Genomic DNA, 26427 nt, shown 5'->3' on the forward strand with positions numbered 1-26427 from the left:
TCACTTTCAAAAACATTCCAACGCTATTTCATTATTGTCACTTTGCTTTACACTCGAAAAAATATTGTGCATCTATTTCTGAAAACAAAAATGAGGGAAAATTGGATAAAAAGGTCGGTATATACACAGTTTTACACCACAAGGACGCTCTATTAATAACAATCTTTTTAATAATACACTGCGGCTCGTCATCACAAGCTGCCATCATCACCGCTGCTTCCTTTTGATGTTTCTGTTCGCGTCAATTTTTTTTCATGTTTCCCTATAAAGCTTGTCCTCATTTCTCTCTCTCTCTCTCTCTCTCTCTCTCTCTCTCTCTCTCTCTCGATTGCTTTATCTCATTTCGACACCAATATCAAAGACGCCGCGGGACAGTACACGCTGTTATTAGTACTTGCTGCTGTGCCCTTTATGGTGGTGGTGGTGGTGGTGGTGGTGGTGGTGGTGGTAGTGGTGGTGGTCTCGTGTACTAGTATAAGGTCATTCTGTTTATATGTTTTGAATTTCTTTTTATCTTTTTTTTCTCTCTCTTTCTTTTTTATCTTTAATTTGTTTTCTTGCATTTTTTCTGTTTTTTTCTGTCTGTTTCGGTCTTTCTCGCTTTGTTTCTTCCATTCATTCATTCATTCAATCATTCAATCTCTCTCTCTCTCTCTCTCTCTCTCTCTCTCTCTCTCTCTCTCTCTCTCTCTCTCTCTCTCTCTCTCTCTCTCTCTCTCTAATACCTGCGCTACACTCATAAATACACCTGAAAATAAATCAGGTAGAACGAAAATGAAAAAAAAAAAAAAATAACACTTCACACATTTCTTCCTACCTTTACTGAAGACACACACACACACACACACACACACACACACACACACACCAGCACCTGCACTCATCAGCTAATCAGTTAACAATATTACGCACCAATACACGAGAGGGAGGAGGGAGAAGAATTACAGACTGGAGAAGATCAAAGCACCAATACACAGCAGCTCTCTTCGTCACTTCGCATCCTTCGCCAAGCCAGGGAAAAGAATAAAAAAAAAGGCGTAAGAATTCTCGCCACATGTGCACGTTACGCTGCATAATTTTTCCCTCTCCTCTTCCTATAAGTGCTGTTAAAACTGCAAGTAAGATGGAGATAGGAGGGTTACATTGCAGTGCTCTATTAAAATCTTTCTCGTTCAGTCCTCCTGAGTTTCTGCGCGTTAGTTCGTTAGTGAGTCTCGATTAATACTGGTCCCCTGGTGTTGTTAATAAGTATGGATTGAGTTTCAGAGCAAGAGCAAGAGCGAGAGCGAGAGAGAGAGAGAGAGAGAGAGAGAGAGAGAGAGAGAGAGAGAGAGAGAGAGAGAGAGAGAGAGAGAGAGAGAGAGAGAGAGAGAAATGTAATAAATTCTTACCTATCTATATGCTACCCTCGCTTCGCTGCCTAACAAGTGAGGCGTGCATGTTAATTCCCTCCTTCTCGTCAGTAAGTGTGCATGGACGTATGCGTGTGTATACAGTAATTCCCATTCACGTTTGTGATGCAGGAGTTGTTTTCAAAGCTTCATTGTAACGGCGGGAACAAGAGCGAGTAAAGGCTTCTGATTACTTACAACATTCTACATTCATACGCAGCGACACTGATTGTCTGTGGTGATAATGCGGACAAAATTTCCATCTAAGACTCATCTGTACCTTGTGTTCCTTGGCAGGAGCTCCTCCACCACCAGGACGTATCGTTAAGGCACACCATTACCTCCTGCACCAAACAGTAATGGATGTACGAGTATAGCCACTCCCGCTCCATGGACTATTGAGAATCCCCCATTGGCTAAATGAAGGCGGGCAAGATTATTTCGCTCTCTGGGAAACCGCCGTTAGATATGAACGGCGCGGCCTTGCGGTAATCAGGCAGAATTGACGACCATTCCGCCGCGAGTGCCGCTACAAATCACAGTTAGGTGAGCCATTTCTTGTTGGACGAGCGGAGCAGACCAGAGCAGCGGGGGCGGGGCTGGCTCACCTCCCTCTGACCTCCCGCTGATCTGCCTCTGACTTCACCTCACGCTGACCTCATCTCATCGTGACGTCACCGAGGTAAGCACAGGTGACGCCATTAGTGGACGGAGGTAGCACAGCATCGCAAGGAGGGCCCCCACAGGAAGAGTATTCAAATGAGATGCAAATGGCTCTCGTAAAGCTGGGGAGGAAAATTGCTTCCCCTCGATTTATCTTATGGAGAGGCCAGGACCTGGGGCTAAGGGGGCCACGAGAGGCTCACCTGCAGCCCACGAGTCTTAACGAGCCGGATGCACTCCCGCGAGAGGCTGGCTAGGGGTACAGGGCGGGCTGCGGCAGATTAACATGTGGTGTGGTCTGATGTGGTGTGGTGTGGTGTGGAGACGTGATCCTGGTGTTCATGAAGTGTTACCCTCGAGAAACACACACACACACACACACACACACACACACACACACACACACACACACACACACACACACACACACACACTAATACACCAATACCAGCACTTTAAATCCAATCTAAAACCAAATACGAATCTCGTCTGCATGCCGATACCCTCTCACACACCGATAGCAGCGCCTATCCCTCGCCATTAGGACAATGTAAAAAAAAAATAATAATAATAAACGCACTGAACAGATTTGGGTACCTGCTGACCTGGGCTGACCTCGCTTTGGGTAGATAACGTGCGCACGCGCGCGCGCGCGCGCGCTCGTGTGTGTGTGTGTGTGTGTGTGTGTGTGTGTCGAGTGGAGCGAGGGGATGGTAAACACTGCATTGCCAATAACAGCAGTGGTTTCCATTTTACATATTGACGAGAGGTTCGTCTGTGTTGCGATGTACTCTGCTAATTATTAACTTAGCTGTGTTTTTACGTGTATATATTTACATTGGAATGAGATTTGTTGGAGAATACAACACAGGAAAGAAAATGTAGAAAAGGAGAGTCCGTTTATACACTTCCCCTCCGCCCCTACCATAAAAAGTGAAAAAAGTCGTATGTTTTTTTTCTTTTGGTTATTTATGTTATATGTATGAAAACAAGAATGGTTAGGCACTACATCACAGAATTTAAGGGAAATTAACTCAAATCCCTTTCCCAAAATATAGAATAGAATGAAAAACAGCACGTGTTGTCTCTCTATGGTATTTATTTTCATACTGAGTGATGCAACAGTGGAATTTAAAAGCGAAATTATGAAACAAAAAAAAAAATGTATAAAAGAATAAGAACTTCTGTCTCTGCTCTATTTTGATTATTTTACCTATATATATTTCTTTTTGCATGTCTATTTACTATATACTAATACAATAACGTGACAACACAACATGCTCTCTATGCGTCTAGTGACAGATGTTATTTACTTGCCTTTTTTTACATTTATTCTCCGCTGTACTCTATCTTATGCAGTGAAGTGACAGTGTTATGTCTAGAGATTGATGCTATTTTTTTTCGTTATTTATACCATGTGGGCTTTTCACGGGAATCTATAAGCTAAAGGGGATATTTTTTGGAGTACCTCCTATCTCAAAGCCCACCCGCTAGGAAACCGTTGCCCCGAGTAAAGAAGCCCAACCTTCACTCGGACCGTGGACAGGATTCGAACCCATGCGCTTGGAGACCCCTCGGACCCCAAAGCGCGCATGTTTTTATATGTCTATTCACTGCTGTACTCAATTTTATGCAGTGACGTGACAATGTTATGTACTCAGCTCTCTCTTTATATATACGTCCAGAGATAGATAGATGTTATTTACTTGCCTTTTTTTAAAGTTTATTCTCTGCTGTACTCAATTTTATGTAGTGACGTGACGGTGGTATGTACTCAGCTCTGGCATTAGCGTTGGTAGTTCCTCTAACGATCTCAGGACGGCGCTTCGTCATCAATAAATCAAGTGTGATGAATTTTAGGTAACGGAAGTTGTCCTCCCCATCAGGTAAATTTCTTCTCCCGCTCCTGTCTCCCCATCGACACGAACATTCCTTCTCCATTGATACTTTAAACCGTGTTGTTGTTGTTGTTGTTGTTGTTGTTGTTGTTGTTGTCGTTGTTTTTGTTGTTAAATGTTGTATGTTGTTATTGCTATTGTTGCTGTTGTTGTTGCATGTTGTTGTTGTTGTTATTGTTGTGGTATGTTATGCGTGGTATGGTATGGCATGATGAGGTTACGTCCGGTTACGTTAGGTTAAGTTAGGTTAAGTTATGTTAGAGCAAGTTATATTAGGGTAGGTTAAGTTAAGTCTGGTTAGGTCAAGTTAGGTTAGGTTAGGTTAGGTTAAGCTTAAGTTAAGTTACATTTTGGTACGTTATGTTACGTTACGTTGAACTAAATTAGGTAATGTTTGGTTCGGTTAGCTTAAATCAGGTATGGACAAATTAAGTAAGGTTAGACAAGGTTAAGTTAGGCCAGGTCCAGTTTGCTTTAGAGTCAACACAGGAGCTGGACAGGAGCAGAAATCAACACAAAAATGCATCAGTAAATAAATCTCTACTCTGCCATCCGTGCTTTTCATCAGCTTGTCATCTTTTAGGTCACAGGAGCAGCCCATCAAAGTCGTTTTTCAATATAAAACAGATTACATTTAGTCTTTACCTTGCCCTCCCTCTGGCTCTCCTTTCAGTTCTTCCCTCTTACCTCCTTTCGTCCGCTTGACCCTTTCCTGCATCTCCTCTGGCCCCTTCGTGTCTTGTATTTTTCCCTGGTCACGCCATGCATCGTATTTGTGGATATTTCCCTTTCAATCAGTTTCCCTTCACCTTTCTCCCCTTTATTGGGCCTTTCCTCACTTTTTTTTTACGTATTTATCAATTGGGTTGCTCTCTCTCTTCCTCTCGCTTCCTACATCTCTACTTTTTTTTCTCAATTTTCACTTCAATCACATCTCTCCTGTCTTTCTCTATGTTTACTTCCCATTCGTAGCTTCAAAGTTCTCCCAGCATTCCGTCACTGTGCCTTGTCGATCCTGCAGCCTTTGATCAGCACTTATGCAGGTTGATGGTGCCTTTCACGGTCCTCTGCCGTCGTAAGGTTTTCTATAGTCAGGGTTAAAGCGAAGCAAACCATTGATATCGAGTGTGAAGCGATGGGCGTGGTATAGTGATGTGGAAAAGTGTGATTCTTGATTATTTTGTGTTGTGTACTGCTTCGAGTCCTCGCTGTGCATTTCTTTTGTTTTGTTCCTTGGTTTTGTTCTGTTTCCTTCCTCTCTCTTACAGGGATCAGTATATGAGGACTAAGCACTCCTCTTTCTCTCACAGCCATTGTGTCGTTTCAGGAACCATGCTGTGCCCTTTCTCTCTCTCTCTCTCTCTCTCTCTCTCTCTCTCTCTCTCTCTCTCTCTCTCTCTCTCTCTCTCTCTCTCTCTCTCTCTCTCTCTCTCTCTTTTGTGTTTCCTTTTCTCTCTTTGCATCGCCGCATTCATGAACTAAAACAGGAACACTTTCCGTCCTTCCTTCATAATCTTGTGTGGTGTTTCTGGCTGCTGTGTCCTCCTTTCTCTTTGGTTTCCCTTTAGTTTCGCTTTTCCCTCTCTCGCCCGCTGTTGCCCCGTGGACCAAGAGTGTGGGGCTAAAACAAGAGAGCCCAGAGGGTTTTGTTCCTCCCTCGTGGTCATGCTAGAGTGCGTGGTGACTTCAGGAGTGAATTTAGTAAAGTTCCTGTGCGGTTAGGAGCAGGTCGTCTTTCACGCCGAATGTCCCGAGTTCATTAAGTGTTACTTGAGAACTTGTGTGCTTGCGTTGCAGCGCGCGTTAACAATAGGCGAAGCAGAACCATTCCATTAAGAGGTCATTTTACATTACGTAAACACGTGTTGGCTGATTCCATGCTCTTCCTCTTATCTTTCCCTTCCCTTCCCGTCTCCTCCTTTACCTCCTGTCCTTCCCTTCCCGTCCCTTCCTGTCTCGTCCTTCGGCTGATGTCTCCTCCCATCCTATTCCTTCTCCTTCTCTACCGCAGTTCAATCTCTTACCGCGCTGCCTTTTCAAGAGACACTTCATTCCACTGGTGATACTCGAGCAGCGCGTTGCGTGCCAGGAGAGCAAAGTGGAGGTGAAGGCAGAGAAGACAGGTACATGCTACAAACTAACCAGAAGCACCGCCACCCACTACCACCTGTCTGCCTTGCCTCCACCGCACCACACACACTCCCTACACACTTTCTCCTCCGTCCTGCATGTCACTGGGCTGCAGCAGGAAGATGTGGGGGAAGAGGGAGATGGATGGTATATGGCGACAAGAAAATACGAGATAAAGCGATTTAAGCGTAAGTTAAACGTAACTCTTCCTTTCAAGCTGTCTCGCAAAGTCCTCCAGCCTCCAGCGGCACCCTTCACTGCACGGACGTTGTTATTTGTTGCCTTTATTTTTACGACATTCCCGACCAGCTTTGCATAACTTGGGTCTTCCTGGCTGACTTTGAGCGTCTCTCTTCCCCAAACTACCACAGCCGCCCCTCGACACAGCCTGACTTTTCCTTCCCGTACCAAGAGAGAGAGAGAGAGAGAGAGAGAGAGAGAGAGAGAGAGAGAGAGAGAGAGAGAGAGTGAAGGACGTGAAGAAGCGAAGGGAAGGCGAGGCGAAGAGAGATCTATAATGAAATGAATCAAGGCGATAAAGATGGCGACTTATGCTTCTCAATAGTAAATGTTCACTAAGATAAAGTGATAGAAAGATGTAAGAATGACACACTCTCTCCTTCTCTCTTTCTCTCTGCTTCTTTCCCTCATCTTCCCTCTCTCCTTCCGTCCTTCCTGTGCTCTCTCACCTCCCCTCTCCACGCTTCTTACTTGGGCGCCGCGAGTTGAAAATTATGCCGCCGTTGTGGTGAGGGAAAGTGAGAGGAAACCAAGAGGAAGAGCTGAAAGAAGAGAAAAGAGAGCAAGAGAGAGAGAGAGAGAGAGAGAGAGAGAGAGAGAGAGAGAGAGAGAGAGAGAGAGAGAGAGAGAGAGAGAGAGAGAGAGAGAGAGAGATCCTTATCCATGAAATTATCTGATCCTCTGTTGACTCGTTACTAAGAAAGAGATTAATTAACTCATTATTTTCATGTACCAATGTGTACATCAGTTTCTTCTTGTGTTGTCGTTTAATCTAACGTTTTTTTTTTTTTTCTCAAGCCAACCTGCCTATTAGACTCGATACTAAGAACGTGATCAATTAACTCATTTCTTTCATCTCTATTATAGCACCAATTTTTGTCATTTCAATTTTTTTCTTCAGAATTAACATTACCACACTTCAATCAGCTACTTTACTACTCTCCAGATGGTTATGAGTAGAAAAAGCAAGTACTTAGAGATCAAAGACGCCTTTCTGTTTCCTACGCACACTTTCCTTCACTGTCTCTCTCTCTAAGCATAATGACACAAAGCCCCTCCACCATCACTGCTCCTTTGTATTATCCAGGACAAAGAAGCGGACTAACCAGGGCAGTGTGACCAGCAGTACGTTCCATTATTCCAGGCAGAGAGCCGAGCCGCTGGTGCTGCGTGGTGGCTCATAGTCATTACAGGAAAGTGGTCAATCCGTCCCGCTGGAATCAATTACACAATCAGAGCAACAGGCATCATGGAGGGAGAGTGACGGGAGTCTGTCTACTGTGCTCCGAGAGGAAATGAATCTTGATGTGACATATTTTTTCTATTATTACGCGTGGAGTCAATGTTTGAATAAAGTAAACACATCCATATTCCAATGTTCTCCATCGCTTGAAGGTATTAGTCGAGGGGGAGGAGCCTTCTGCTGTATTGCCCTTTAAAAAAAAACTGTCCCTTTATCGTGTAGAAAGGAACAGGCTTCCAAAAGATATCATTGAGAGGGGATGGGTCTTCTGCTGTACTGCATTATCTTCTTACCGTGCCAATAGAGTTGATGCCGAAGCAGCCATGGAGGGAGCTAAACACTCATCACTGTTTGTTTAGTCTCAGCAGCCTCGTGTGATATACCCAATTCTCCTCACTCACACGTATCAAAGAGCGTGATGAATGGCGGATCAAACAACATTATCCTAGACGTAATACGCAAACCTATGACACCATTTCATACCCAACTCATTCGCAGAAACTATACACTCACATGAATTCGTATCGCCTCCCATGGAAATTACCGCTAAGTATAATACGGTTATGTATATGCAAGAAAATAACCCCGGCGGACAATGCGATCGAGAAAAGAGAAGCCCCGCTCGACATGGCTTATTTTAATGCGATATTAAGCAGGTGGTGATGGTGGTGGTGGTGGTGTAGAGTGAATGTAGAGGTTGTGTGCTGGCGATACTACGTGTGTGTGTGTGTGTGTGTGTGTGTGTGTGTGTGTGTGTGTGTGTGTGTGTGTGTGTGTGTGTGTGTGTGTGTGTGTGTGTGTGTGTGTGTGTGTGTGTGTGTGTATGTGGAGTGAAAGGGAGAATGGGAGAGGGAGGGAGGATGAAAGGGAGAGATGGAGAATAAGACACCAAGACACAAGCAGATGACAGGCAGCAGAGGACAGCCGGCAACCAGGCAGGGCAGCATTCACTCGTCTGGAGCACAACAATCGATGCCAGACTGCCGTACACAATAGTCTCCCATTAAGAGACTCACAATGACGACTAATGTACGACAGCCATCCACCCTTGGCAATCCAGGCTGCCCGAGGCCACACCCAAAAAAAACAACACCATTAATCTATCATTACGCACTAGTACCTCACCACAATGCCATACACACACACACACACACACACACACACACACACACACACACACACACACACACACATATATATATATATATATATATATATATATATATATATATATATATATATATATATATATATATATATATATATATATATATATATATATATATATATATATATATATATATAATCTGCAGGATATAAGTGGAATTACTTGAACTATCAGAGACTAAGGAATGTATCTAACTCATAGGGCATCCTGTATAAAAGTCCTTTATAAAGGATATGTACACGAATGGATTACGTATTTCCTACTCAACATTTATTTACGTAATCCTTTGGTGTATATATCCTTTATAAATAACTTTTATATAGGGTGCCACGTAAGTAAGGAAACATTCTTCAGGATATGATAGTTTAAGTAATTGACTTTAACTCTCAGATCCCGAGGTGTGTACCTTAACTCGCCAGACACCTTGTATAAGTGTCTCCCTCAAGTTACATTCAGTTATCTGGAGAGGGTAACCTTGAGATCAAAGGTATTACTAACTCATTTACCTCAAGTAACATCAGTATTGATTTTCCGTAATGCAATCCCAGGCCTGGCTATGTCCACCTTCCATTAGTGAGGGGAGGCAGTGGCGGCGGTGGCGTGGCGGCGACTCACCATGTTTCCTTCACTGCGTGCCGGACGGTGATGCCCGCGTCAGGAAGGTCTGTGGCCCAACTTTGGTCTATCTGAGCCGTCAGCGTCTCCTGATTGAGGCTCATCGACCACTGGGCCGCGGATAGCCTGAGTGCCGGTGGGGCAGTTGGCTCCATCACGCGTCCTGCCGCGGCCTCCATTGACTCACCGTTAGTGTCAAAGTTTGATCTTGTAGTGACATAGAGCAGTGTTCGAGTATCCCGTTCGGCACACGTTCGCGTTTGTACTTGTCGTTCCCTCGCAGATTAAATTCAAGCGATGTTGTTGATTTATTCGAAAACGGCAGGGATGCTTTTCAAGAATCCGCAAATCAGGAGTTTGTAATAGCCAACAATTTTTCTCCTTACCTGTCATTCAATTTTGTGGTTTTCTTGCGTTGCACATTTGAGGCCATTCAGTTCCGTTCTTATGACTTCCTTTTATCTTATTCCGCTGCATTAGTCACGTCCCATTGAGTCAGGGAGCCAGCGAGCCAGTGAGCAGTCTCGCAGGCCAGCAGCACCACGCCAAGCCCCTCGCCGCCCCACTCCCCGCCCCTGCAGTGCCAGAGATGTAATGCACTGCAATGTTGTTGTTTTTCTACTTGTCTTATTTCTTGAATTCCGTAGCTGAAGAGCAAGAGTGTTGAGAGAGAGAGAGAGAGAGAGAGAGAGAGAGAGAGAGAGAGAGAGAGAGAGAGAGAGAGAGAGAGAGAGAGAGAGAGAGAGAGAGAGAGAGAGAGAGAGAGAGAGAGAGAGAGACTAAAGAGGGAGGGAGAGTAGGTAATGGAGAGTTGGAGGACATGTAAGAGCTGCGCCGTAAGAAAGTGGGAGAGCGGAGGGAGAGTGGAGCGTGGGCGTTGCTGCTGTGTGTAAGAAAGGGAGAGGGGAAGTGAGAGTGAAGACTGGGAGCGAGAACTATTAAGGATGGAGAAATGTAAAAGGTGCAGGGAGAGGAGGGGAATGATGCAGACACGGCGCCAGGAGGAAGAAGGTTAAGTGTACGCAAGGTGGAGGAGGTGGCGGGGGTGAGGTACTGGATAGTGAGGAGGAGAGGGACACACACACACACACACACACACACACACACACACACACACACACACACACACACACACACACACACACACACACACAAGCTTTCGTAAACCTCCACTCATCTCTTCTGGTTTTCCGTCTATGCCAGGTCAACCCTAGCATAAATAACATATGCTAATATGAGTAATGAATTAAAAACATAAGGAAAGCTGCAAAAAGTCACCAGATGTACACGTGGCAGTCCCTGAATTAAAAAACATTTATTTTCAATTATCATCCCTATTCATGTCAATTTAATTTTCTTTGTAAAGCTTCCTGTTTGCAAATTAGCGTCTGGGGGAGTTCTGTGGAGATGCTTGCCTGGCTGCTAATTAAGTCTGAGAAATGCCGTGACACTTGCAAGAACTCACTCACAGATCCCACTGAGAAGATTGGAAGGCGCTCGCATCTCGGTAAAGTTTTCATTTACAAATGTAGGTAGTAATTTCCCTCAGCGATGCTCCTCCACTAGTTATTAAGTCTTTGAAAATACCTGAAGATGCTTTCCTCAAACCTCAGCGACAACACCAAGATGGGAAGATGTTCGAGGCTCAGTAAACAGTTTTCTTCAGCCTCAAGCGCCCATGCAGGTCACACAAGCCGACCCTCCATCCTCCTTCAAGAGCCTAAAACCGCGCCAGGCACAAGCTCCATCACCTCGAGGCTAAAATTTGGGTAAACATGCTTATGCTTGCAAGTCGCGGTGGACGCTCGTCGTGATGCATGCAGTGACACCCTCAGGAATATTGCAAAGAAGGTGAGATTGCTGGAATGACATAAACGAAAAATGGTTTTACTATTTTTCGTTTTTTTTTTTTTTTTACCGTTGCGTTACTGAAACGGGCATGTACTTTGGTTTGTTTTTCTTTCTCTTTTTTTTTAGAGCTTTGTGCCGGTGCGTGTGTAACATTCTTGCGCACCTTTAATGCATACACACACACACACACACACACACACACACACACACACACACACACACACACACACACACACACACACACACACACACACACACACACACACACACACACACACACACACACGAAGGGGTTACCATGCCGTGCCTCCCTGTCATGTTTGCTCCACATTTTTTGTTTCTTCCAGGCTCCAACAAATTTCCACAAGTTCTACCATTTTTCCCACATTTCTTCTTCGTCTGCATAACCGCTTTTTCGCATCAGTGTCGTTTTTAATGAACCCTGCTTCAGCTAATCATGACAGTGCTGCCTCGCACGTCACGCAGCGCACACCATACCAGACGTGCCCCTTTAAAGAGTTGCTTTTCAGATATTTCTTTCGCATGACGCTAAATATTTCACAGTCCTCACATTCTAAAGCGAGGAGGAACAATGTCAAGCACGCGTTTCAATACAAGGTAAATAACACCTGCGCTGGAGAAGGCAGCGAGGTAAAGGTTGGTTTGTGCCTGAGTTGCGAGGCGGCGCCACAACACGCACCAAATGGGAAAGGAAGTGAGTGCGAGGAACAACTAAATCTACAGAATATTTCAACTGCAAACTAAAAAATATAATCTCCCTCTAAGCTGCCCTACCGCTGCTCAGCCTCCCCATGTAAACAGTGCCGCGGGGCTTGGTGGGGTAGCGGCAGGATACCCGGCCGTAAACAAGTGGGATCCTGCCTGAGATGCACAGCCAACTTTTACCGCCCGGAGGAGGGAAATAATCCAGCAGGCCAGATGACGCAAAGTGGAGTGGTGTGCCTGTCTCCTGTCCTCCCACCGCCTGTCTCTCCAGCGTCTTCTCAGCGCCGTCCTGTCCATCTTCTTCCTATTCTTAGATGCTTTAAGTTTTCGTTATGAGTATTTGTAAAGGCCACATAAGATTAGTCCGGTTCCCTTGGGTGGTTTTCTATTAATGATGCAGAATCTTCATTAAACTACGCGCATAATGTAGAAAATAGCCTTGTAAAGTTATTAGATGGCTTGGCTTTTCGTTACGAGATTTTCAAAGACCACATAAATGATTAGTCGGGTTCCCATGTGTGTTTTTTTCTAACTGGTGATGCAGAATACACATCAAACTAATCCTGGAACTTAGAAATGAAAATATTACGTTTGAGAATAGGTATGCTTTCACCAGATATTTCCACGTCTCTTTCATTCCACTGCCTGTACTTCACATCACGCTAACACCCACCAGCCCATCCAATTGCCTTCCACACCTCTTTGCTGGTCCTCGCTACTGTCATTGCCACGTTACATACACACCCTCCCTTGCATCCACCACGCCCGCTCCGCAACAGAGACACAAAGACCTCACGACCGCCGCATTGCCACTTCAAGTAGACTCAATCAGAGCTCACATTTCGCAACTCACCCTCGGCGCCGGCAAACACCCGCGATATCCGAGAACAAACCAATAAACTTGTCTGTGTTTAAACCCCGACAACCTCAGAATATTCTCGAGGCAGGCAAGGAGTGGAGGGAAGGAGGGAAATGTAGAGAGTGTCTGGCCAAGAGGTGCTGATCTGAAGGCTGTTTACTGCTTATATATCGCCGCCTCGTAACGAATACCCAGAAGATGGATTGGTAACGTGATTGCTTATTACCTCATCGATTCTGCGGATCTATTGCCATCTACTTTCAGCCTTCAGCCTTTATACGCCTCTCATATTTCATCCCTCGCCCTTCGTGGCCCAATCATCTCGCAGTGCCCATCAACCAAGCGTATCTCGTCCCCATCATCACCACCACCATCACCACTGTCGCCGCTTTCTCCCTACTTTCTCCTCTTCCACTCCACTCCACTCCACTCCACTCTCCTCCTATGCTACTTCTGTGTCATAATCCCTCGCAGTACACACTCCACACCGACACATAATCCTGGTAAGAGATTAAGTTCACCACACGTCTTTCCTTTAAACCCGCAGGTGTTTGTGTCCTTTCCCTTCCCACCACCTCTTACCTCCACCCACTAACCCAGACACACACATACACACATACACATACACACACGTACAACACCCGCCCGCTTTCCTCTCACCTACATCCTCTAATCCTGGTGACATTTCTAAAAAAAAAACAAAAGGTAGAAAAAAGCCCCTTCCCTTCCAGCCTCTAGTCCTAAAATCTGCCCACTCGCCTCACCTGGCTTTGTACCACTTCCCTGCTCTCCCCTCGTCTCACCTCGCCAGCCTCGTTCTGCTCCTGCCCCTCCCATCTCCTCGCCCACAAACCTACACCTTTTTCCTTCTATGGTTCTTCTTTTCTTCCTCTTCCTCCGCCTCCTCTTGTCTAGTCTAGATGTCTTCTCTCTCATTGTCTCCCTAGTTCTCTCTAGTTCTCTCTGCTTCTGTCTCTCTCTCTCTCTCTCTCTCTCTCTCTCTCTCTCTTACCTATTTACCTACCTACTTGTCTCCTAATTCCCTTTGTATATATGTAAATGTGTTTCTGTGTGCATGGGTGAACATAAATTTATGCCTTTGTGTGTGTGTGTGTGTGTGTGTGTGTGTGTGTGTGTGTGTGTGTGTGTGTGTGTGTGTGTGTGTGTGTGTGTGTGTGTGTGTGTGTGTGTGTGTGTGTGTGTGTGTGTGTGTGTGTCTGTGCCCTCAAACTAATTATCTCCCTCTGTCTCTTCTCCTCCTTCTCCTCCTCCTCCTCCTTCTTGCTTCCCTCTTCATTTGATCTTGACACTTCCTCCTCTTCCTCCTTCCTTCCTCTCCCATTTTCCCTCTTGCCTTCCCTCCATCACTCCACGACACTTTTCTTCCTCCTCCTCCTCCTCCTCCTCCTCCTCCTCTACCTCCTCCTCGTTCTCTTCCATCTTCTCCTCCATCTCCAATCACGTTTCTGCTTCTCTTCTTCCTTTTTCTTTTCCCTCTTTTCCATCCTTCCAATCACGCTGAAATCTCAATCTCTCTCTCTCTCTCTCTCTCTCTCTCTCTCTCTCTCTCTCTCTCTCTCTCTCTCTCTCTCTCTCTCTCTCTCTCTCTCTCTCTCTCTCTCTCTCTCTCTCTCTCTCTCTCTCTCTCAGCCTCCCTCAGGACTCTTCCAGGGCCGTACTTTTCCCATTTCCTCTCAGGCCCATCACGGTTGAGGTCCCCCAAGTGTTGATTACAGGTAATATTTCACAGTCGTTTTTGTTCCACGCAGCACTTTTGGTAATGTTATCCAAATTGGCGCAGGAACCCTTTTATGAAGCTTTTCTTTTCTCTTTTTTTTTCTCCCTCTCTCTCTCTCTTTATACTTTTTTCTTTCTTCGTTTATCATGCCACTTCTTCTTTTTTCTTCTTCTTCTTCTTCTTCTTCTTCTTTTCCTCCATTCATTCACTCAGTTTTATTGTTTCTTAAATTGGCTGTTATTGGCTGGTGAGCTGGCGAGTGAGTGAGTGAGTGAGTGAGTGAGTGAGTGAGTGAGTGAGTGAGGGTAGTGTCAGGTTTCACAAGAAGTTAAATAAGTTAGCATGTAATTTGCATTTTTTATGTTTTTTTTCTTTTCCTTATTTTTCTTCTCTTTTCTTTCTATAGGTATGTTAAGAATAAAAGGCGAAAAGAGGAAAGGGATAGAGGGAATTATATATGGAGGAAGGAAGGGAAGAAAGGATGGGACTAAGGAAGGAAGGAAGGAAAGGAGGGAGGGAGAAAGAAGAGAGAGGAAGCAAGGATAGGTAAGAGGAAATTATGAAATGAAGTAAAGAAAGTAGGAGAGGGAGGAAGGAAGAAGACGAAATGAGGAAGTTAAGAAGAGAAGAATGAAGGAAATAAAGACGGTAAAAGGGAAACGAGAAAGGGTACAAAGAAAAGACGGAAATCAACACAGGTACGAAGGAAGGAAGGATGGAAGGAAGGAAGAAAGGCAGGAGAGAAGGAAGGAAGGAAGGAGAGAAGGAGAGAAGGAAGGAAGGAAGGAAGGGAGATGAGGCGGCAATGTACCTGCCTAAGGGTCTTGTCATGTTTAATCTATTGTAGTGTTTACTGCCTTGTGCGTGTTTGTTAATCAATTAATCCGTCAAGTTAGCGTGCGGGTGTTCGTGCGTGTGTGTGTGTGTGTGTGTGTGTGTGTGTGTGTACCTATGTGTCTCTCCAACATACACACACACATATATCTGAGCAGTACAGTACACACGCCGTAAAAACACTCATGAATCAGGGACACAAACAAGGAACTAAAACACACCCTAGAGGACCCGCGTTCGTGACCCTCCACGGAAGAAAACATTAAAAAAGCATTAAAGAAAAGAAAAGTGCCATAAAGAAAGCCAGTCACGCTTCAGGAGGCAACACAGACAACAGTCCTTCATACACGACAGAGAGAAAAGAAACTTGGTACTTTTTTTCTCTCGCTATTATAAGATACTATGAAAAAAAATACAGTCGAGGTTTATGAGGCGACACAGAGACAGCATTCCTTCATTCACGGGAGAGAGAGAGAGAGAGAGTCACCAAGTCCTGCTCTTAATTACTTCTCAGGATTATGATTACAAAATACAAAACTCAAAAGGAAGGAACGACAAAAACAGAGAGTCACGGTATACGAGGAACACAGGCAACTTTCCTTCATAAGACGACTGAAGGAGGAAGAAACTAAGTCATTTTTACCTGCTAATCTCAAGTCCTGTTTCTCCTAATTACCTCTTAGAGCTACGACTGAAAACATCACACACACACAAAAAAAAAAAAAAAAAAACACAAAAACAGACACGAGGCAACACAGATTCCTCCATCACGAATGACGAAGGAAAGAAAGAAGTAATTTTTTTTTCGCTAATACTAAGTCGTGTTCCTCTTAATTACCTCTCAGGGCCGCAATTACCTGTTCACCTCGTTAATTGCCGCTGATCGAGGAGTGCTGAGTCTCCCGGTAATGGCGCGCCAGCCCGGAAGACCCCTCGTATCTTTTGGGTAATTAAAAACCATCCCATTTACCTTGAGTTATCCGGCCCATCGTAGTTCTGGCGACGAAGCGCAGTCACGGGGAAAATCCAGACAGGTAATGGGGCTTAGCAGGAGAGAGGGAGAGAGAGAGAGTGTGTGTGTGTGTGTGTGTGTGTGTGTGTTTATTAGCCGGCTGCTTTCATGACATGCCTCAGTAACGATGTATAGTCTTCAATATCTCCAATTACTATTATTATTGTAGGGGTCTGTGATTTTGCTGAAGGATAAATGTATGAACTTACCTCTCTCTCTCTCTCTCTCTCTCTCTCTCTCTCTCTCTCTCTCTCTCTCTCTCTCTCTGAACAGTAAAATTGAGCAAGCACACGTGTCATCAGATTAAAGGTTGCATGAGCCACTGAGTGAATGTCATCATTTTGCATTCTCCAAAAATGAGAGGCATTTGTGTCATTCTGGGCAGCGGACATTCATTCCTCTTTTATGTGTGTGTGTGTGTGTGTGTGTGTGTGTGTGTGTGTGTGTGTGTGTGTGTGTGTGTGTGTGTGTGTGTGTGTGTGTGTGTGTGTGTGTGTGTGTGTGTGTGTGTAGATAGGTAGGTAGTGGTGTATTTGCGTGAATGGCCGTAATACAAAGCCGCCGCAATGGTTAGGTTAGGATAAGTTAGGTAGGATACACATGGAAAGTAAAGTTTGACTCATGTTCGTACTGTTATTCTGTCTTTGATGGTTGTGGTTGTAGTAGTGACGGTGGTGGTGGTGGTGGTGGTGGTGGTGGTGGTGGTGGTGGTGGTGGTGGTGGTGGTGGTGGTGGTGGTGGTGGTGGTGGTGGTGAGAAGAACATGTAAAAAGGAAAAAAATAATATCACTTTCACGCTTCTATTCATCTATTCCACTTATATTCCTTTGTTCCTTGTTTACACCTTTATATCCCCTCTTTCATATACCCCTCCGTTCTTGATATTAGAAGAGGCGGAGATGATGTAAAGAAGGGTATTATATTCCTTCTATCTATTCGGTTATCATTTTAAATTCACATTCTCTCTCTTTCCTCTATTCCTTGCCTCTATTTCGCTGTAACCTTCTGATATCTAATTTTTCTGTTTTCCTACCATTCCAGTTGTTATTCCCGTCCTTATTCTCTCCCACTCTTCATTTATTTATTACCTTTCTCTTTCTATAACATTCCATCATCAACGTTTGCCTCTTGTTCTCTATAACCTTCTGACATCTATCTTTTGCATTTTCCTGCTATTCCAGTCATTATTTTCGTTTTTATTATATCCCTCTATTCATTTGTTTCTTATCTTTCTCTTTCCATAACATTTCCTCATCAACCTACCTAATTCTTGCTTTTGGTGATAGTAAAACCTTAACGGTACTCTTTCTATCCTTTCAGTTATTATTTCCCATCCCTATTCTCTCCTTGTTCCTTCGTTCCTTACCTCTAAACCCCGTAAAAGCATCGGAAACATTACAGTACCGCATGAAATAACACCATCATAAACTTTCCGACTTAAAATACCCCCTTAATATCACCCTTCCCACATAAACAAGGCACCAAATTACAAAATGCACCCTAAGAAATAAAAAAAAATACAACAACTCAAAGGAAGAAGAAGAAGAAAGGAAAAAAAAAAAAACCGTTCTAAATACATAACGTTTATCGCCACCAGTCACAGTAAACGTTTATATCCAACGTTTATAACAAGGCAGAGTCCCCACGAGAGCTTCACTTTATCCTCCGCGTCGCTATAATTGATGCTGTCCTTTGTACTTTCGCGACAATATCTATGATTCAAGTGTAATCGAATTCTTTGTTTTTTTTTTCATAAATTATCCTTACGGCTTATAATGACAGCTGTGTTCCCCTAGTGTTGTAATTACGCCCCAGAGAGAGGGAGAGGGAGCGAGAGCGAGAGAGAGAGAGAGAGAGAGAGAGAGAGAGAGAGAGAGAGAGAGAGAGAGAGAGAGAGAGAGAGAGAGATGAAAGGCTGAACAAGGGAGAATATAAGATAGAAAGAAGAAAAGGGAAGGAAAATGAGTTTAAGAAGAGACTTCGAAGAAGGAAGAACGAGAGAACAAAAATGCAAACGAGGATAGAGGATAAACAAAGGAGAATAAAGGAAGAAAATTAAGGAGAATAAGAGAAGAGAAAAAAAAGCGTATAGAAAAGCAAAGCAGAAAATATAGAGGAAAGAAGTAAAAAAGAAACAGAAGAGGAAAAAAACGAAACATGAAAATAATAAAAACAAAAGAAGGAAGAAGAAAAGAGAAAACAAGAGAATACACGAGAAAGAATGACCATCTCCAAAGTATATAGAAAAGCAAGGAAGACAAAAACCAAAAAGGAAAGAAAAAGAAAAAAAAGCAGAACTGGATATATAAAAACAAATAAGGAAGAAGAGAAGAGAAGACAAGAGAAGACAAGAGAAGGAAAAAAACAATAAACATATCTAAACTCATTCCTTCACCAAACATTATCTATACCTCCCTCCTTTGCAATATTTACTCTGGTCACAATGGTGCTTATGTTCACCTCTCAGTCCCCTCACGTCCTGCTCTCCTCTGCTCATAAGATCTTGATTAAATGCATGTACGTAATACCTTTGTAAAGATTGAAACTGACGATAATAGTAATGGTGAAGACAGGGGGTGGTGATGATGATAAGGAAGAGGATGAGAAGTAGGTGGAAAAGGAAGGGGTAGAAAGAGGAGGAGATGGAGGATGAAGAGAGCGATGGTGAGAACGAAGAAGAAAAGAACGAGGAAGAAGAGGAGAAAGATAAGAAAGAAAAGGAGATCGAGGAGGTAGAGAAGGATGAAATGATAAAAGATAATTAGAAAAAAGGAAGAAGAACAAGAACAAGAGGGTGATGAGAGAAATAACAACAAAAATCAGAACAAGAATGATGATGAGGAAGATTAAGAGGCGAGGAAGGGAGAAAGAGGAGGAGGAGGAAGAAGAAGAGGAGGAGGAGGAGGAGGAGTAATCAGAACAATAACAGTAATAAAAACAATAACCAGAAGCCCAATAACACAATCTATTCTCTCTCTCTCTCTCTCTCTCTCTCTCTCTCTCTCTCTCTCTCTTTCTCTAACAATGAATTAAGAGTCAGGAAAAACGCGCAAGTGACGTTACCTAAGATTGTCACGTGTACTGTACATATTTATACTTCACTCACTCTCCTGTTACCTTTGTTCCCTCCCTCCTCGACCCAGGAATCACGGCCACACGCACAGAAGAAACTCAATTGCGGTTCGCCGAGTAAGATTTCCCCGCTCCTATGATGCGATTATTACCGGCTTGTTTGTTTTGGGGTCAGGGAAATTATTGTGCTTGTTTAATATCTTGGTAATGTTAATGGCAGTGGTGGTGGTTGTGGTGGTTGTGATGGTGGTCGTACTGGTGGTGGTAGTAGTAGTAGTGTGGTAGTAGTAATATCACTTCGTAGTACCTTTCCCTAAATAAAAAAAAAAAGGAATATATATATTTTTTTTCAAAGCAGTGTTCGGATTATTACAACTTTTTCAACTCAACTTTCGTACCACCACCATTTTTTCCCTAACTCACTATTCTGTACCTCTCTACCTCTCGCACGTTTCTTCCACTAAATTAATTTCCTACTTTCCTTACTTTTTTTTTTCCTCTTGGCGTTTTATTTTCGTCCCCTACGTTCATTTTCCATGTTACCTTATACATATTTCATGTTTTTTACTCCTATACGGTGCCGCGTGACTTTAGTTGAGTTGTCGCTTAAAACTTAAATCAATAATTTGTATTCTTCTATTGTCCGTTTTCTATTTATTGAGCAGCAGGATCAGTCATTCCTGCGTGTGTGGCTGATGGCTTCCACCCGCGGAGGTCACCAGCGCTTTGGCAAAAAGAGCAAGGCGTTACCCGCCCCGCTCGTCCATTACACGTGTCGTTAAATACCAATCTCGCCTCACTCCCTCCTCCAATGGTTTATTTTCTTGCGAATTCACTGTGATTGCATCGCACTTCAATAAAGGGGAATATAAACAACCATCTTTCCACCATTCTTAAAACACTGGTATTGTATCGAGGTTACACCATAACTTTTGAATATTCAGCTTTACTTATTGCTGCTAAAAGGGTCGTCGCCATTATGAAGTGTTAACAAAACGTTATCCTTTATAAGAGAAAATTACTGAAATTATGACTTAACACTGGCGAGAGGCACCTGGGTGGCTGATGAGGGAGGGGTGAGGTCCGCGTGCTGTCGCCTCAGTGACTAGGCCCTGGGCCCCTCAGGGCTGCCCAGGTGATTAATGTCTCCGTTTAGCCACCAGTGGGTGCGATAGTGCCGGGCAGCCTGCACGTCCCGCACTCTCTGCCTCGCCCTCGCGGCGCGGAGTGAAAGTCAGATTATTCTTTGGTTTATCCTGTGAAGTGCGGGGAAAAGACTCCCCAAGGGCCTCTCAGCAGGCGTAATGCGAGCAATTTATTCAATTACACAAGTGAGAGGAAATGTAAGCACTTTTGGGAAGCTGCGCATTCAGTTGTCGGAATATAAATCGCCTGGAATCAAGGCTTTCCTGGGCTCTGGGGGATGAAATAACTTAGCATCTCTGTCACGGTTCTTCGCCAATTCATTTGCGGTGCGACGGCCGCGACACACAACTAGGGGAGAGTTAGCACGATCTCTAACACCACTCATACAAAATTGATTCAACTTATTCTTGCTCATGGGAACGACAAAAAATGATTTACTGAAAACGAAGCGTTAAAATTTGCAGGAAATGGTTTAGCCTTATTATTCAAAGTGAGGGAAAAAATAGAAAAAAATGAATTCCGGAAAGCTACAATATTCCAGAGAGCCGCGTTGCCAGCAAGTGCCTCACGCCCAGCGTTTTCGCGTCACGAACTCCTTGCGCTCTGTGGAAACACAATAAACACATACTGGATACTGGCCAGTGCGATCCGTGTGTCCGGCAGGAATACCAACAGTGTGCATTAATGCAGGCTTGATGTGTGTGTGTGTGTGTGTGTGTGTGTGTGTGTGTGTGTGTGTGTGTGTGTGTGTGTGTGTGTGTGTGTGTGTGTGTGTGTGTGTGTGTGTGTGTGTGTGTGTGTGTGTGTGTGTGTGTGTGTGTGTGTGTGTGTGTATGTGTGCTACTGTCACCAAGACTAAATTTGCTGTAAGTGTGAAAGGAGAAACATTCTGAACATGTAGATAATTTTGAGGTAAAAATGAATTTTCTCCAACACATGCTTAACCTTTAAATATTTCTACTTCAGTGTAGTCAAGTGAGTGAAAGGTAGAGAGGCAAACTGATTGTTGTTGCGCAGGACAGCAGCACATAAAATCTATCATAAATTAGATAAAATATCAACACAAGATAATGTATTTTTTATCAGTGTTATACTCCTGCTCTACAGTCTTCCATTTAACCACTTCAGTTCTGGAACGCATTTCTTCCATGAGTTTTGGGTATGATTAGACGATTTCATTGACATTAAAAAGGATCTATGGAAGTCAAAAGATTAATGGCCAGTCTTCACTATACTAATCCCCCACATAAGTTTCTGAAACTGTATAGAATCACCAAATAGTAAACAGAATAAATATGAAAACGTTTCATAGTACTGAGGGGAGTTAAACATATAAAACAGTCATGGAGGCTGCATAAGGACATCAGTACCATGCGTGGCAATCCCTGCATGAAAACACACCAACCAACTTCTACTATCGTCCTCTTCCACAACGTGTATCACCAACAGACAACCATTTAGTTCACAATATGGCACACTTCAGGTCTTCCACTTAATCAAAACCATCTTATTTAGGAGCCAACGAAAATCTGTTCGTCTGAATATGTATATTACCTACCCTTACTGATGAGGTACGTAATGAGGCGTGCGTGCAGCGGTCAGGCAGCGGATTATCTCATTTTCCGGGCTATTGGAAGCGTCATTCATGTTGCTTCAAACGGCCTGCAGCAGAGGCGGAGGCAACGTGAGAATTCCGTATCGAGTTCGAGCTATTCTGATTATCAAGAATAGGAACGTGAAAACAAGGAAACGCTTTTGATTCTAATGGGAATACCAAGAATTCACACCACTACCTATGAATATGTTAATGAATGCTCTCTGTCAATCACCTTCCATGTCGTAACAATAGATGCGTTACGATGCAGTCTTCAGGCACCTCACAGCAGCCAGCAGCCCACACTACCACGCCAAAGGTAGTCTGTGTGTTAATTTACCGCCTTATATCGACTTCCACCTCCAGGCATTCCACATCACTCTTTCATACCTCGCTTGTCATTCAGTTCACGACAAAACCCACAGTGTTTATGGGCGTCACGTGGTGATGACGAATGGCGTATTAGAAGCGCCCGTTGTCTCCATTGTTTAATATTATAGCTACTCGGTTCATCAATATTATGATAGGAATTTATGGTACTCCTGCGCTTTCTCTCTCTCTCTCTCTCTCTCTCTCTCTCTCTCTCTCTCTCTCTCTCTCTCTCTCTCTCTCTCTCAGCCCATCCATTCAAACTAGAGTCAACAGGCAGACTTTTGGGCATCTCTAACAATAAAACAATACGTATTCGTGAAACAAATCTTTCTGCTGCAGGGAATCCATTGGTCGTCCATCAAGCATTTCGTGAGTGGAGGAAGAAACGGCCTGAGTTAGCACGACGAGGTGTGGGTGGCGGCGCGCCACTGTGGAGGACGCTGCTGTATCTCGCCCTATCAGCCATTGGCGTGTAAAATGAGTTATTAATCAGTGGCTTTATGCACACAGTGTCCCAATCTCCGCGGTGATTAAGACAGGCTGGCTCGCGGCGTCCGGTGTGGCCCAGTAAAGACACTGATACGTTTTTATATTTTCTTTATCTATTTTCATTTATTCTGTAATGTGTTAGTGTATCCATTTCTATTCTGAATTTGTTTATGTTTAAATTCCTATTAATTCTGTTATGATTTATGCAGTAGATTCTGGTAGGTATTAGTAAGATTTAAACTATTCCTTTATTTCATCAATATCTATATCTATATTCATTTAATGTATTGACAATGAGACGAATTTCTTTTGTTTCTGAAAAAAAACTACTTGCATATTTGTGTGTCAGCTTATATATTCAACTGATACAGATTCCTTTTACATTCAGTTTATTGCCTATTAACCCTTTCAGTATCATGATGCGTTTCCATATTCATTCTGCTTACTATTTGATGGTTTTATACAGCTTTAGGAATTCATGTCGGGGATTAAAATAGTGAAGATTTTGGCCATTATTCTTCTGACCTTAATAGATCCTTCGTAATGTCAATAAAATGGTCTAATCGTACAGAATTCTTAAAATAAAAATATGGTCCAGTATTGAAAGGGTTAAGAATACTGTTTGTTTTCAACTGACTGTTTACGAGCAAGTCTCCAGCTGACCATCTGTGGGTAAGCTCTGATTTACCTACAACTCAGTGTGGCTCATTCAACCCCTCTAAACACAGACGCGTCGGATGGCATAAATCATGAATGTTTCCCACACTCATAACACTTTCAGAACGGAATGATTTTATAAACACCGCGCTCATAACACAATAATATCTAGGGGGGAGATTCATAACATTAATTTTTTCCCCGTTTCATCAAAATCAAGTCCCCTTCTTTTTGTGTCGTGACGTGATGGCAATTAGTGGGGCAATACCCGGCAGCGGTGTTAAAGTGGCGCGGGGAACAAGCCCATACCTTCCTGCACGCGTATTCTATTTCACCAGCATTCTAATTATAATACAAATTGTCAGTTGCGTGAATATTAAGCAAGCACAAGAGCACAGTAACTACACACTGGATAAAGAAGTTCTATATTCCGTGCAACACACATGACGTTTTTCTTTTTTCTTTTCATTAATTTTTTTAATTGTTTTTTACGTATTTTTATTGTGAAGGTGAGTTGATATGCATCGCTCAACTTAATAACACCTAATTTTGTACACGGGTTAGTGAAATGAAGCGGGAGGGGAAAAGGGAAAGGCATTATTCAAATCAGCAGTCCCGCTCTTCCCTCACAGTAAAGATTAACAGAAATGAACTAAATATCATTTTGCAAAACGAAATAGTTCCATGAAACGAATCGTGGAGAATGGAAAGAAATATAGAAACAAACAGTCTCACGATTCTCCCACACGCGGAAGTTGCTTGTGAGGGTAATCATATCCCACAGTAAAGATTAGCAAACGAACCCAATGCACTCTGTAATAACTCAGAGAGAGGTGAAATGACACGAGGAAAAGAGACATTATACAGATCAACATTTCTATTTCTACTCTCCTCTCACACTGGTTCAGAGTGCAATAACACACCACTAAAAGAGAATAAGAACTAACCAAATGACTTCATGACATCATATTTTGTATACTCTAAAAGCTCTGAGAGAGGTGCAATGACACGGGAAAAATTGAAAAATATTATCGAAACAACCAGTAATATTTTCCCCCCATACATGAAAGCTTGCCGAACGAGAGACCAACAATGACCATATTTGATTTTGCATTGAATATCAGCTCATAGGAAGGCTCCGTATGAACTGGATGGGGAAAAAAAAAGAGTTACAAATACATAGTCCCTTTTCATAACTTGTTTCTATTAAACTTATTTAAAGGTTGGGATGGATATGTGATGAAATGGATGCTTTATTTTTTCCCCTTCATATATGCATCATTCGTCAGCCTCCTCTTACACTTACATATAATGAATAAATGAATAAATAAATGCGACTTTTACCAGATGACGTGGCTGTATAATATTAACCAACCGATCGACACCGTGCATAAATAACTAACCACACGTCACCTCTCTTACATAATACAGGAACAGGAAGAAAGAGAGGGCGTGAAAAAAAGGAAAAGAGAAATAACTCGGATTTTTTACAAGATTTCATGGCTCTTTGATATCGATCGACCTACACTCTACATAAATAAGCAACCACGCGTCACTTTGCATGCATAATACAGCGGTAGGACGGCGGAAAAGAGGCGAGAAATAAGTGTGAAATAAATAAATCGAACTTTTACCACAGGCGACAGTCACTATGTACAAATAATAGCACTTCACTTCTCAATAAAATAACAAAAAATAGAAGGGATATAGGAAAAAGGAAAAAACAGGTTAATCTTTTCTCAATGTGCGTTACTTTAATTGCGCCAAAAGATAAAAGTAAGAGCCACAATAAAAAAGGAAAATAGGTTAGTCTTTTCTCAATGTGCGTTACTGACACTAAAAAAAGTGAGAGACACAATGAAAGACAAGAATGAAAGTAAAAGAGAATGAAAATAAAATAAAAGCGTGAAAACAGAGTACAGCACACACACACACACACACACACACACACACACACACACACACACACACACACACACACACACACACACACACACACACACACACAAAAATGCAACTTTCCTGACAAGCGGAACAGTCAACCTTTCTCCTCACACAACCACATAACCAAAACAAAACAAAAACCTTAAAAAAAATAATGAAAATACCCCAAAAACAGAAAAAATCACACAAAACAATTACAAAATATCCTTATGGGTGTTACTGCGTCCCAAAACAAAAGACAATCCTTAAAAAAAACTAATGAAAATATCCAAAAAAACAGAAAAAAGTCCATACAAACGCCGTGGTAGAGTGGAACCATGCATGTTTTGTGGTCCGAGGGGTCTCCAAGCGCACGGGTTCGAATCCTGTCCACGGTCCAAGTGTAGGTTGGGCTTCCTTAGTCGGGGCAACGGTTTCCTAGCGGGTGGGGTTTGAGATAAGAGGTACCCCAAAAAGTATCCCCTTTAGCCCATAAATTCCCTTGAAAAGCTCACATGGTATAAATAAAAAAAAACCTAAAATATCTTCATGCGTGTTACTGCATCCCTAAACTCGTAAATCTTAATAGGCCAGCAAGTTTCTCCTAACCCACTTATAAGCGCCACAGTCCTCAACGCGCTCCAACCCATCTTCATTATATCCAGCCCGTCTACTGAGTCTCCCTGGTGGATCTCCGCGCCGCTACCTAGGGATCCGTCACTCGCTGCTCCAGCCTCTCCTTCATCTCGCGGGATTGGTGGCATCATTACAGGGGGACGAGATTCGCTGGCGTGTTCCTCCTTGCC

This window comes from Portunus trituberculatus, chromosome 39 (assembly GCF_017591435.1).
Source record: "Portunus trituberculatus isolate SZX2019 chromosome 39, ASM1759143v1, whole genome shotgun sequence".
Lineage (NCBI taxonomy): Eukaryota > Metazoa > Arthropoda > Malacostraca > Decapoda > Portunidae > Portunus > Portunus trituberculatus.